Source organism: Grammomys surdaster, unplaced genomic scaffold, assembly GCF_004785775.1.
Source record: "Grammomys surdaster isolate TR1022 unplaced genomic scaffold, NIH_TR_1.0 126158, whole genome shotgun sequence".
NCBI lineage: Eukaryota > Metazoa > Chordata > Mammalia > Rodentia > Muridae > Grammomys > Grammomys surdaster.
Window position 1 is genome coordinate 475,532 of NW_021620966.1, and position 15,002 is coordinate 490,533.

The 15,002-nt window shown below is 38.9% G+C and overlaps 1 pseudogene across 1 annotated transcript; it reads right to left on the reverse strand.

Moving 5' to 3' along the window:
• Positions 1-320: 320 nt before the first annotated feature.
• Positions 321-3,090, reverse strand: LOC114612444 (annotated as a pseudogene). The gene has a single exon (XR_003710017.1). The product of XR_003710017.1 is annotated as an E3 ubiquitin-protein ligase RNF4 pseudogene (transcript).
• Positions 3,091-15,002: the final 11,912 nt, after the last annotated feature.

Genomic DNA, 15,002 nt, shown 5'->3' on the forward strand with positions numbered 1-15,002 from the left:
GGCCTATAGCAAATTCATGTCTCTGAGTTTATTGATGATAGAGTATTTTCTATGTCTTATTTAGAAATAGCTGAGCGGAGTTAACAGACAACAGTCCAGATTGCCTTACATGGATAGTTGGTTTTCAAAACGTCAGAAGTCCACAGAATTGACGTTACAAACATTTCTGTATTAATGTTCATTTTGATTAGAGACTTGTCTGCTCCTGACAGCTTCCTGTCTTGAATTCTAAGAAGAAATTGAGCATCTTTGGAGTTACTCCAGTTGTGGTGAGACAGCCACTAGGCAAGAATTGTCTCTTTTCTTTTTTTCTTTTGTTTTATTTCCATCTTTAATACTAGTCCAAAACAGACTGATACCCATCAGCATAGTTTAAATGTAACAAAGAAAAGAGTTAAACTATATACATTAAGGAAAAAGGAAAGAAAATCTTTTCTATACCAACCTTTTCCTATTAATACAGTTTCTGATTAGAAGAACTAAACACATCTTTTTCTCAATTTAATTTAGGATGAAGTAATAGAACTTTTATGATCAACTTCATAAACCATCTTTAAGGAGAAAACGAATTTTTTAGTTGGTGTCACCATATTTACCAATGAACTGGCTGCATGGTTGCCTTGTCTCCTTGAAGTCTGGCTATCATTAGAACTAACAAGACCAAGTCCGTGAGGCCCATGGGGAACTCAATGGCTGTGACATCCAGTGGGAGGGCACATACCACACATCACAATGATGAGAGTTAATGCTGTTACCCTCTGAGTCCATGTAAAAAAACTTATTACTCTCATTCAAACTAACTGAAGTCAAACAGTTAAAAAGTCAGAATGAAGAATAAAACTATTTTATTTTCACATAGAGGAGGGACACTCCTTCAGCTCCCTTTAAAGTGAATTCTGTGATGAGTCCCTGCTCCTTCAGAACAGTAAACTGAAAGTCAGTTATTGCTAGCAAAGCTCCAGTGGTCCCTTTCCCACCTCAAAGATGTTTCACACAAAAAGGCTATTGGTTTGGCTTGAAGCCCTCTGAGGAAGTCGTCTGGAGGTGGAGGCAGGCTGGTATTCAAGGCCTATCCTCTACAAGCCATCCTGTGCCTGGTGTCCCCAGGGGCAATTTACCACCTCACTGTCTCTGAGAGCACCAAAAGCTCTCACACATATAGAGTGGAGCAGAGATTGTTATGTGGTCCCACTGGGAGAAAGAGGCACCATGCTTTGCCGACCAAAACCTATTGAGCAGTCAAAAGCCCAGAGGATCAAAGCTCAACCGTCTAGAAGAGCAGCTTTGGAAATAACCATCTATTCAAGGGGTGTGGGAAAGCCAGGGCAGTAGTAGGTTGAGTAGGACAACAGCTCTGAAACATGGGCAACAGTGACTTGGAGAAGTGAACAGCTGATAAGGCCACTGTTACTGCTACCACCTCCTGATATCTATGCTTAGGCAGACATTAGGAATAGGGAACTGAAAAACTGAGGGTTTGGAGGGCATTTTAGACAACACAGGACACATCTTAGCAGAAAGGAGGGGACACCCAAACACTTGCTTGTCCTATTAGCCTTGAATGTTCTGTGTCAGGCAAAGAACTTTGGAGCATGGGTAGGGTTCCTAAGAACAGTTGGTGAACAGAGATGGGGTGGGATGGGCACTGCTCCCATAGGCAACACTGGACTGAGGATACTAGCAGTGCTACATATTCCAGATGCTGAAGAGCAGGTGAAGAACAGGCTTTATTGCACTTTCTCATTCTTAGGAAACAGGAATGCCCTGCAGAGTCTCTTGATTTGCAGAAAACACTGCACATCAATGATAAGTTTCAGGCAGAATCATATAGGTCACCTCTGCTCTCATGGGAAGGAAAACTAAAAGACCACATGCTAGGCTTTTCATGGGCAATTTATGTACTGGTATCCTTGGGCTATTTGGACTGTCTGGCCAGGTCACTGTTTGGCAGGTATAATAGCTAACTGCCAGGTGCCTTGGGAAGGTTCTGCACCCACAAGATCTGGGACAAACTTTCCCAAAAAGGAAACACTTCTTGGCCAGTGTAAGCTCCATAAAGGCTGGGGCCGTGGTACTTAACTCCAATATGCCGGACTCCTTTTTTCCTACCCTGGGCTTAGACCACCCAGAGGGGCAGAGATGCTGATCTTATCTGGGAGGATCCCTGGATCATTCTCCAAAGAATCACTCTGGAGATAACAAAAGTATCTAAGGGGTTGGAAAACAAAAGACCAGTTTTACATCAGACATTGATTTTTGAAAGTCTTTTTGAGCTCAGGAAACTGGAGACAGATACCATGCAGAAAAGCCAGCCCGGCTGTCTGTCCATTGGTCTATCCTGAGCAGTTGTGAACATTTCATATATAAATGGGGTGGTATCGTTTATGGTTGATCTTTTTCCTACAAGTTGGGCAAGTGTTAGCATTCTTAAGGGAATCACGGAGGCACTGGCTACAGAAGATGTGGCCACATTCTGTAGAAACAATGAGACGCCCATTCTGCACAATCTCAGAGTATCCATCCATGCAGATCGGACAGCTGACAGTACCCGAGGTCCTGAGTCCAGTAGCTCCATCATCCTTGGTGCTTCGAGGAGTATGGGTAGTCACGTACACATCTTTGTCCCTAGACAGTTCCTCAACATCACTGCTCACCACACAGCTGTCCACATGGTCTTGGCGCAACATCCTCCCATTTCTCCTTGGCCTTCTCCTTTCTTCAACAATCACAACAGAATCATTGTGAGTCAGGTCCACAACCACAGGCTCTAAAGATTCACAGGTGAGGTCCACAATTTCATCTCCAACAGTTTCCACAAGTTCTATGGGTTCTGCTTCCAAGGAAATCTCAGGGGTTGAAGTTGTTTCCCGAGTTCGCTTCTGGGTTTGTCTAGAATTTACGGTTCCACCACATCTCTTTCTTTCAGGATTTCTTGTACTCATTGTGCTCTCTGGCTTCAATCTACAGAAAAGGAGGTGATCTACACCAAGGTTTATTATAGTGTGGTAGAATGTTCTCAATGTCTCATGCCCACTGAATACTCATCCTGTGGTTTACAAATTGGAGCCAACTAGATGTCCAGTATTTCCAAATTCTACTCCAGCAGCCACCGAGGAGACCCCGAATTGCCTCTTTTCATCCACAGACAAATTACTGTCCAGAAAAGGACACACTTGCAGAGTAGTTGACTGATTATATCTGTGAAAACAGAATAATCCGCCCTTAATAATTCTGCATCACTAGGTCTGTCAGATGATCCTGAGCCAGAAGGCTGAAGATCAGATGCTCCAATGTTATGAAATATAGGGACTGTCCAGGTGTTCAGTGGTCTCTATAAACTAGCTAAGTTTTAGAAGCTATGCTTTGTGTGTCCCATAATTTCAGTTAACTCAGTCATTCTGGATTTCTGAAGGGGTTGAAGACTTATAGTCTCATAGCCAATCCCAGCTATTTACTTTGAGAGAAAAGATTTGAGGGGATGGTTTTCAGCTGATAATCATTCTAAAGCCAAGAAAAAAGCCATGTTCAGAACTAAGTCTGTTAGGGGAGACAACAGAGGTTCTGGTTAGTCAACAAAATGTTGGACTGGGTATTAGGTCTATCATGAACCTTACTGATACAAATTGGTATAATTATTCTCTAATTGTATTTTGAGAGAAAAGTTTTATTTTAATAGGAAGGGTGATATGTAGGAGACGCTAAGGTGGGAGTAGTAAGGAGAGGAAGAGGAGGAGTAAGAAGAGGAGGAGGAGAAGAAGAGAAGGAGGGGAAGGAGAGGAGGAAGGGGAGGAGGAGGAGGAGGAAGGGGAGGAGGAGGAAGAAAGAGAGAGAAAGAGAGAGAGAAGGAGGGAGGGAGGGAGGGAGGGAGGGAGGGAGGGAGGGAGGGAGAGAGAGAGAGAGAGAGAGAGAGAGAGAGAGAGAGAGAGAGAGAGAGAGAGAGAAGAACATGGAGGCAGATGTTCGCGTGTCTCCACCAGTCAAAGATAGTTGGTGTATCTAGTTTGGGTATTAGGTTACACTTCTGATTGTATGGGCATCTTGTTATTGACCATTACCAAACTTATAAAGCCTTTGATTAACATTTTAAAAATAAGTTACTAATAAAAAAAAAGGATGAGGAGGAAGGGTGATAGAATACATGTGACAGGAAATCAGATGAGGAAACTAGCTGGAGGAAGAAAGGGAAGGGGCAGAGGGAAACAAATCAGAACTCTAATGACACATGTATGAGGATGCTGTAATAAAACCCAGTACTTTGTATGTCAACTTAAAATACTAATAAAGAAAAAAAGCAAGAAAAAAAAGTTCCAGCACCCTGACACCCTGAGACACACACCCCCTTTGTTCCTATGTCTCTGATATATCCTATGTATGCCCCACAATCACCACTGATTTCTCTTCTATCTCCCCTGCTTTCTCGACCCCTAATTCCCCCTTGTTCCTGTCCATTCTCCTCTCCCAATTTCCCTTGCCAAGTATCAGGCTCATCTTGGTTGGGGGTCCCAAGGAAAAGATGTTTGGGGGCAACAGAAGAAATGTGTTTTGCTTGAGATGTTTTTCCAAACACCTCTCTGCTCTAGACAGCCCTTTCTTCCCAGAGAAATACATTGTAAAAAGCTATCTAGATGGCTCATGGATTTTCTGACTAATGTCAGAAAAGCTGCTACAAAAACTTCTTCAATTTTCTGACCAAAGTCAGAAATTCTGCTACAAAAATTTTGGAAAAGATGTTTTCAGTCTCCAAGCAGTTCCCTCTGGTCCAGTCTTTTATTTACATATTAATTCTGTAATTTATTCTAAGTTCCCATTTGATTATCCTAAGAATGAACATTTTATGGCCTTAGTCCCTTGATTCTTAGGAAAAGACAGCAAGTACATTTTTTTTTTTAAGCATTGCAAATGAATTCAGAGATCTGTCTGCCTTTGTAAGCACAGACAATAAGTTTCCTAGGTAAGCTCTCACTCTGAGGTCATCATTTTGGCTGGGTAAAAATTCACTCTGTCCCAGGCTGCCCTGAACTCAGGAATCTACCTGCCTTTCTAAGCGTAAACAATAAAATCAGGTGGGTGGGCTCTTTCCCTGCAATCACCACTTTCCACACCTCTTTATGTCTCTTTATCTACTTTCTTAATATCTTTCTGACAAGCTGACTAATAGTACAGCTACTTCTGGGCTTTTAGGTTCCTCTCATATAATTCATATTGCATCCTTATATTTTAACTAGTTGAGAAATCTTGTTTATATATTTTTGAACTCATGCTTTTAGAGTTCTTTCCCACAGCATTAAGGGCTTTCATGAAGGTTACAGCATTTCACATTTTACTAAGGACATTACACACACCCTTGCTTCCCAGACTAGTTTTCTGGTTATCATAGAGTCATTAACCTTGGCAGGAAGAAATCTCCTGAGGGAGTAACAAAGGAAATTATGTACATTATTATACAAGCAAGTCTTGCACCTAGCAACTATCAACATACATTAAGGCCCACGCCCTTGTACCTTTTCTCCAGAGGCAGGAACTTTGTCACACTGTCCCATTCACATGGCCATGCAGGACGCAGCATTCCCTCCCTCCATCTACTTCTGATATCTCTTTTATGTCCCATTCTGAGAAAGATTCAATCATCCTCCCTTAAGACTCTCCTTGATATTGGGCTTCTTGTGTCTGTGGATTATTATCCTGTACTTTATGGCTGATATCCAATTATAGGTGAGTACATACAATATATGTCCTTTGGGGCCTGAGTTACCTCTCTCAGAATGAGATTTACTAGTTCCATCCATTTGCCTGCAAAATTCATGATGTCCTTGCTTTTAATAGCAGGATAGTATTCCATTGTGTGAATGAAGAACATTTTATTCGTTATTTAGCTGAGGGACATCTAGGTTGTTTCCAGTTTCTGGATTTTACTAATAAGGCTTTCATGAGCATAGTTGATTAAGTGTTCATGTGGTATGATGGAGCAGCTTTTGAGTATACGCCAAAAAAGTGGTATAGCTGGGTCTAGAGCTAGAGCTAGTCCCAATTTTCTGAGAAGCCATCAAATTGATTTCCAGAGTGGTTGTACAAGTTTACACTTACACCAGCAATGAAGGAATGTTGCCCTTGCTCCACAACCTTGCCAGCATGCATGGTCCCTTGCGATTTTGACCTTAGCAATTCTTATGGGTATGAGGTAGAATCTCAGAGTTGTTTTCATTTGCATTTCCCTGAAGACTAAGGACATTGAACATTTCTTTAAGTGTTTCTCAGCCATTAGAGATTCCTCTGTTGAGAATTATGCTTAACTCTGTACCCATTTTTAATTGGGTTATTTGGGTTGATGATGTCTAACATGGTGAGTTTTTTTTATATGTATTTTGGATATTAACCCTCTGTCAGATAAAGGGTTAGTGAAGCTCTTTTCCCAATCTGTAGGTTGTCATTTAGTCCTCTTGACAATGTCCTTTGACTGGCAAAAGTTTTTCAGTTTCATGAGATTCCATTTATTAATTGTTGATCTTAGTGCCTGAGCCATTTGTGTTCTGTTCAGGAAGTCACCTCCTGTATCAATGGGTTCAAGTCTATCCCACACTTTCTATTAGATTTAGTATTGAGGGACATCCAGGATATTTTTATTTTCTAGCTGTTACAAATAAAGCTGCTGTGGACACAATTTAGCAAGTGTCTTTGTGTGATGCTGGAACATCTTTTGGGTATATGCCCAGGAGTGGAATTCCTGGGTCTTGAAGTACAACTATTCTGTTTCCTGAGAAATTGCTAAATTGTTTTCCAAAGTGGCTATACAAGTTTGCATGCCCACCAGCAATTAAGAAGTGTTCCCCTTGATCCACAACCTGGCCAGCATGTGCTCTCTCTTGAGGGTCTGATCTGATGGGTATAAGATGGAACCTCACATTTGTCTTGATTGGCATTTTCCTGAACACTAAGGACTTTGATAACTTTGATCAGTTCTTTAAATGCTTCTCCAGCATTTGATATTCCTATGTTGAGAATTCTGTTTAGATGTGTGCCCCAATTTTCAGTTGGGTTATTTGGGTTGTTAAAACTTCTTGGGTTCCTTGTAAATTTTGGATACAAGCCCTCTATCAGATGTAGGGGTGTCAGAGACTCTTTCCCAATTTGAAGGCTTCTGGTTTATCTTATTAACAGTGTCTTTTGCCTTACATTGCACTTTCGATTTCCCATTTATCCATTTTTAGTCTTAGAGCCTGAGCCAATAGTGTTCTAGTGTTCTGTTCAGTATGTTGTCTCCTGTACCAATGCATTCAAGGGTATTTCCTATTTTCACTTCTATGAGATTTAGTATATCCAGTTTTATGTTGAGTTCCTTCATCTGTTTGGACTTGAGTTTTATGCAGAGTGGTAATTATGGATCTATTTTTCTTTTTTCTACATGTAGACATCCAGTTAGTCCAGCACCATAGGTTAAAGATGCTTTCATTTTTGCATTGTATGGTTTTGGAATCTTTATCAAAAGTCAAGTATTCACAGGTGTTGGGGTTTATTTTGTGTCTTTGATTCAATTCCATTGATCATTGTATCCATTTCTACACCAATACCACACAGCTTTTATCACTGTTGCTCTGTAACACAGCTTGAGGTCAGGGGTGGTAACTCCTCCCAAAGCTTTTTTATTGTTCAGGATCCTTTTGGCTATCCTGGGTTTTTTATTTTTCCATATAAAGTTGAAAAGTGCTCTTTGAAGTTTTATTAAAAAATAGTGTTGGAACTTTGATGGGGATATCATTGAATTTGTAGATTGCTTTTGATAAGATAACCATTATTACTATGTTAATCTAACCCATCAATGAGCATGGGAGAGCTTTCCATCTTCTGAGGTCTTCTTCAATTTCTTTCTTTGAGGACTTGAAGTTCTTGTCATATAGGTCTTTCACTTGGTTGGTTAGCATTACACCCAGATATTTTATATTATTCATGGCTATTGAAAAGGATGCTGGTTCCCTTATTCCTTTCTTGGCACATTTATTATTTGAATAAAATGTTGCAGCCTCAACAGCAATGGATGAGTGTTCTCTTTACTCCACAGCCTTGCCAACAGGAGTTGTCCTTTACTATTCTTAACCTTTCTGGCTGGTATAAGATGAAATCCCAATGTAATTTTGATTTACATTCCACTGTTAGGTAAGGATATTCAGCATTTCTTTAAATATTGCTTAGCCATTCGTGATTCACATTTTGAAAACTATATCTATATCCCTTTATAATGTGGGTTATTTGTTTCCTTGATTCTAATTTTCTTTATTTTTATTTAATTTAGATGTTAATCTTCTATTAGATATGAAGTTATTAAAAATCTTTTCTCATTCTTAAGCCTGGTCCCAAAGCCATTTTATGTGGAATAAGAAAACCAATCCTTAAATTCACAAGGAAATACAAAAGCCACAAATAGCTAAAGCAATCTTAAACATAAAATAAAACAGCTAGAAATAACACTTTATGCAACCTCAAACAATACTATATCACCATAGTAACAAAGATAGCATGGTACAAAAACAGACAGAGATCACTGAAATATAATGGGGGACCTAGAGGTTAGCAATTATATCTATGAACACCAAATTTCTGTTTGGTGCAATATGCATACACTAATAATAAATAAATGATGCTGGCAAAACTCAGTACTCATCTGCTAAAATATGAAATTAGATCTATATCTATTTTTCTATACAAAAAGAAAATCTATACAAAGTATATCAAAGACCTTAGTTTATAACAAGAAACTTTGAAACTGATAAAATAAAAGAAAGGTAATGAATTATGGAATATAAATACAAACAAAATAGATCTAAGTAGGAATCTAATAACACATAAAATAGTTCCATATTTAAGAAATAGGATGAGATGAAATTAAAAAGAAAGCAGACCATCAGAGAATGAACAGTGAGTCCATAGAATGATAGAAAATGCTTATCAGCTTGACTTCACACAGGGGCTACTATCTCGATTATATAAATAAATACAAACATTAAACATCAAATGCCTGTCTTTCAAAAATGGACTAACGAATTGAATATATAGGTGTCAAAAGAAAAACAAAAATATGAATAAGTATTCTGAAAAAATTAACATTCACATTCACCAGGGAAATGGAAATTTAAATCACTTTGAAATTTCATCTTACCCCAACCAGAAAGGCTAACCTCAAGAAAACAAATGCAACAAATACTGAAGATGATATGGCAAAAATAAGATCTATTACATACTCAGGTAGGAGCACAAATGATGATCAAAAGTGGTCTGGGGATTTATCAAAAGATTTAAAATGGAACTACTAAATGACCTAACTAGATTGCTCCTAGCCATATATTTAAATTGTCTTAGTCAGTGTCCTATTGCTGTAAAAAGATACCATGACTATAGTAACTCTACAAAATAAATAATTTAATTGTGGCTTGTTTACAGTTTCAGTGGTTTAGTGCATTATAGTCATGGTGGGGAGCATGGTAGCACTCAGGCAGACTCCTCCAACAAGGCCACATCCACTCCAACAAATCCACACTACCTGTTCCTTCTCAAACAGTGCCACTCCTTGATGATGAGGCATTAAAATATACGCGCCAATGAGAGCCATTCTTGTAGAAGCTACCACTTCCATTTACAGAGAAACTTGTACATTCATGATAAAGGCTGCTGTATTCACAACAGCTAGGGATTGTAATGATTTTCCATTTCCATCAGCTAATAAGTGGATGATGAACGTGTGATACATATATGTATGTCTTCAAATTTTCTTCAGTTCTAAAGAAAAGGGATATCATGAAATGTACAAGTAAAAAGATGTAACTTACAATTGGAAGCTGTTTTGGTCACTGTTCTATTCTGTGAAGAGACACCGTGGTTAAAGAGAAAACAATTAATTGGGGTCTTGCTTACAATTTCAAAGGATTGTCATAATGGTGAGAAGCATTACAGCATGCGAATAGGTGAGCCGTAGCTGAGAGATGCACCCTGATCCAAATACAGAGAGAAGAAATGGGGCTGCTCTGAGCATGGGCTTTTGAAACCTAAAAGCCCGCCACCAGTGAGATAGTTTCTCCAAAAACCTCACACCTCCAAGATCCTTTCACTCCTTGGCGACTAAGCGCTCAAATATATAATATTCTAGAGGCCAATCTTACTCAAACTAAACATTCCACTCCCTGGTCCCCATATGCTCATAACTACAGTATAATTCAAGAATACATTCAGTCCAACTTCAAAAGTCTTCATGATCTATGATAGTCTCAACACTTTTTAAAAAGTCCAAAGCTCAAAGTCTCTGAGACTCGTGGCAATCTCTCAACTGTAACCTCCTGTAAAATCAAAATGAAAAAAAAGCAGATCACATACTTCCAATATACAATAACACAGAATATACATCACCAATCAAAAAGGTTGGAAAGGGAACATAGTGAGGAAATACTGGACCAATGAACAAAAATTAACAGGAAATACTCCAAATTCTATATCTCCATACCAAAGCACTCTTCAAATCCTCTTTTCAGCTTGTTCACTGCAAAGTATTTCTTTCTCTAATTGGTTGCACAATTCTGCAGCTTTTCTCAGCAGGTAATGACTCTTGACTCTTGCATCTCTAACATTTTGAGGTTTCCAAAACAATCTAGGCTTCACCTTCACAGCTTCACAAAGTACCCTCTCTGGGGCTACATGCAGGCACAGCCTTGACACAACCCTGGCCTCAGTGACTTTCCTTAGCTGCAAAAGGAAATAGGAGATTCAATAACCGTTTGCTTGCTTCTTTGGCTTTAAAGCCAGAACTAGGTGGCCAAAGTTTCCAAGTTCTTCTGCTTGATAGGGCATTGAATTTGACCCTCCTGTTGAATTACATTTGCATCAGCTTTCTATTGATGAACGTTTCTCCATCAAACCTTCTTTTAAAAAAAAATAACTTTTCACCTCCTTGAGAGCTACACTTAGCTCTGTTATACTTCCTGGTGCTCCTTTTTTTCTTCCAAAGTTTTCATTTTCTATTTTTTTTTTGTCGAGTGTTTACCCTGATCTGATAATATACACAGCATATATGTGTTGAATTAGTATAATACGACTTATGAAGATATATTTACATACATGAATAATAAATAGAATTTATAAGAAAGTAAAACTGTACTTTAAAGAGAAAAAAACACTATTTGGTAACAAGGAAAGCAAAAGAATGAATTTATGCCATTCAACCTTAACTTACATGAAAAGCTTTAAGAGAAGGTATAGGAAAATGGACAAAAGTAAAAGTCTCTCATAATATATCCCAAATTTATAAGTTCACAAGGAGCTTGTGATATGTATTCTTGGTTGTTGACTTAACTACATCTGAAATCAACTAAAACCCATGCCACTGTGATGGATTTTCTTAACTGGGTTATTTGAAACAGGAAGACCTATTCTAAATCTGGTCCATACCTAAATCTGGGTGGTAATCCAAATAAAATGACATGATGAAAACCTTGCCTTTTGCCTACTTGTCATCATTCTTGCTGTCAAGTTCATCTATCCTGTTGCTGGATCATTATTTCATTGACATTAGGACCAAGTTCTTTGGGAAAATGAAGTAGGCTAAAGCTCACCAGGTTTCTTGGACTTTTGCAGGATTCCAGTGCCACACTGGGACTGTTGTTATTTTAATATTGGTGGTGGTGGTGGTGGTGAGTATAAGTGTATTTTTGTGTGTATTTATGTGTGCTTCCATTTTTTTGCTGGTATATTTATTTTCTGTGTTTCCTTCTGTGTAGTTAACCTCCTGGAACTGGAGGTTTTTTCAAGTATTTTAAGTAGGGCTGTATTTGTGGTTAGATAGTATTTAAATTTGGCTTTGTCTTGGAATGTCTTGTTTTTCTCCATCTATTGTGATTGAGTGTTCTGGTGGTTCAGTAGTCTAAGCTGGCATCTGTGGTTTCTAGAGGCTGGAAAACATCTGTTCAGTCCATTCTAGCTTTTAGAGTCTCTGTTAAAGAGTCAGGTGTAATTCTGATAGATCTACCTTTATGTGTTACTTGGTCTATTCCCTTGAAGCTTTTAATATTTTCTTTGTTCTTTGATTTGGTGCTTTATTATGTGGCAGGAAGATTTTCTTTTGTGCTCCAATCTAATTGGTGTTATGTAAGCTTCTTGTATGTTTATAGGCTTCTCTTCCTTTAGGATGAGAAAATTTTCTTCTGTGATTTTGATGAAAATACTTTTAGTCCTTGGAGCTGGGAATCCTTACCTTCCTCCACTCATACTATTAAGTTAGATTTTTTTCATATTATCCCAGATTTCCTGGATGTTTTGTTTCAGGAAGTACTTAGATTTAACATTCTCTTTGACCAATGAATCAGTTTCTTTTATTGTATCTTCTACTCTTGAGATTCTCTCTTCCATCTCTTGTATTGTTGGTGATGCTTGATTTGTTGTTCCTGTTCTCTTTCCTAGGTTTTCCATCTCCAAGGTTGCTGTCATTTGTGTTTTCTTCATTGCTTCAGTTTTCATTTTCAGGTCTTTAACAGTTTTATTCACTTTTTTCACTTGTTTAATAATACTTTCCTGTCTGTTTTTAAGGGATTTATTCATCTCCTATTAAAGGCATCAAACATCTTTATAAGATTGGGTTTAAATTCATGCTCTTGTGCTTCTGTTCTTTTAGAATATCCCAGGGCTGGCTGTAGTGGGATGACTTTGCTCTGAAGGTGCCATGTTGCCCTAACTCTTGTTGTTAGTATTCTTATGGTGGCCTTTAGTCATCTGCTTGTCCTTGGGTATTCCTGGTGTAGCAGGTATTGAGGAGGCAGACATAATCTGGATATTCCCCATGGAGCTAGCCTCTAGTGGGCAGCCTTGAACTGGATGTTCTTGCTGTAACAGGTGTGGGTATTCCTTGTGCAGTGGGACTGAATGTGCCTTGTTTGGTGGGGCTGATGGAGGCCAGCAGAGTGGTGGCCAGACAATGGAACTCAGGAGGTGGAAATCCTGAAGTTACCAAGAGCAGCTGGGTGTGCTCCATGAAGAGGATTTTTTTTAATTATCTTTAATCTATTTTTACAGTCAAGTTATTATCCGCCTCCTGATCCAGACTCTGACAGTTCCTCAGCACATTCCTCCTCCACCATCTCAAAGGAGGATATCTCCACCACCTCCCCCAAGGCCTTCCCACTCCCTGGAGACTCAAGTCCCTAGAGGGTTAGGTGTATCTTGTCTCACTGTTCTCTGCTGTATCTGTGCTGGGGGCCACAGAGAATTTTTTTAAAGTGAAAGCTAATTAAAGAATATTGAGGCTCTGTACCTCATTTTAATAGAGATATTTTGTTCTCTGGAGTCTAACTTCTTGAGTTCTTTGTATATATTGGATATTAGCCCTCTATTGGATGTAGGATTGGTAAAGATCTTTTCTCAATCTGTTGGATACTGTGTTTGTCCTTTGCCTTACAGAAGCTTTGTAATTTTATCAGGTCCCATTTGTCAATTGTTGATTTTAGAGCATAAACCATTGGTATTCTGTTCAGGAAACTTTCCCCTGTGCCCATGTGTTTGAAGCCCCTCCACACTTTCTCTTCTATTAGTTTCAGTATATCTGGTTTTATGTGGAGGTCCTTGATCCACTTAGACTTGAGCTTTGTACAGGCAGATAAGAATGACTCAATAAGAATGCATTCTTTTATATATTGGCCTCCACTTGAACCAGAACCATTTGTTGAAAATCCTGTCTTTTTTTCCACTATATGGTTTTAGCTCTTTTGTCAAAAATAAGTGAACATAAGTGTGTGGGTTCATTTGCGGGTCTTCAATTCTATTCCATTGATCTACCTGCCTATATATGTACCAATACCATACAGTTTTTATCACTATTGCTCTGTAATACACCTTGAGGTCCGGGATGGTGAATCCCCCAGATGTTCTTTTATTGTTGAGAATACTTTTTGCTGCTCTGGGTTTTTGGTTGTCCCAAATGAATTTGAGAATTCAATTATCAATTTCCAACAATACCAACCAACCAGAGTTCCCAGGGTCTAAACCACCAGGCTGGGAGCACTTAGGGAGGTATCCATGGCTCCAGCTGTATGTGTAAGGGAGGATGGCCCTGTTGGGTATAGGTGGGAGAGGAGATCCATGGTCTCAGGAAGGCTGGACACCGTGTGTGGGGGAATTTGAGGGTGGGGAGGTGGGAGCAGGGAGGGGGTAGGTAGGGGCACATCTGCAGAGAAGCAGGAGGAGGGGTGATGGGATAGGGGGTTCCTGGGTGTGTAGGGGGGAATGGGGTAAGGGTATAACATCTGAAATGTAAATAAAATATCCAATAAAAATACAATAACAAAAAAAGAGAGAATTGCTCTTTCTAATTTATGAAAAATTGGGTTGGAATTTTGATGTCAGAATTATATTGAATCTATAGATTGCTTTGGCAAGATGGCCATTTTTATTATATTAATCCTGCCAATCCATGAGCATGGGAGATCTCTCCATTATCTGAGATATTTTTCAAATTCTTTCTTCAGAGACTTGAAGTTCTTGTCATACAGATCCTTCACTTGCTTGGTTAGATTCACACCAATATATTTTATATTATTTGAAACTATTGTGAAGGGTGTCAATTCCCTAATTTCTTTCTCAGCCCATATATCCTTTGAGTAGAGGAAAGCTACTGATTTGTTTGAGGTAATGTTATACCCAGCCACTTTGCTAAAGTTGTTTATAAGCTATAGGAGTTCTTTGGTGGAATTTTTGTGGGTCACTTAAGTATTCTATCATATCTTCTGCAAATTGTAATATTTTGACTTCTTCCTTTCCAATATGTATCCTTTTGACCTCCTTTGGTTGCCTAATTTCTCTGGCTAAGACTTTGAGTACTATAGGGAGAGAGGGAGTGGGAAGCCTTGTCTAGTCCCTAATTTTAGTGGGATTCCTACAAGTTTTCCTCCATTTATTTTGATGTTGGTTATTGGTTTGCTGTATATTGCTTTTACTATGTTTAACGCCTAGGATTCCTGATCTTCCCAAGACTTTTATCA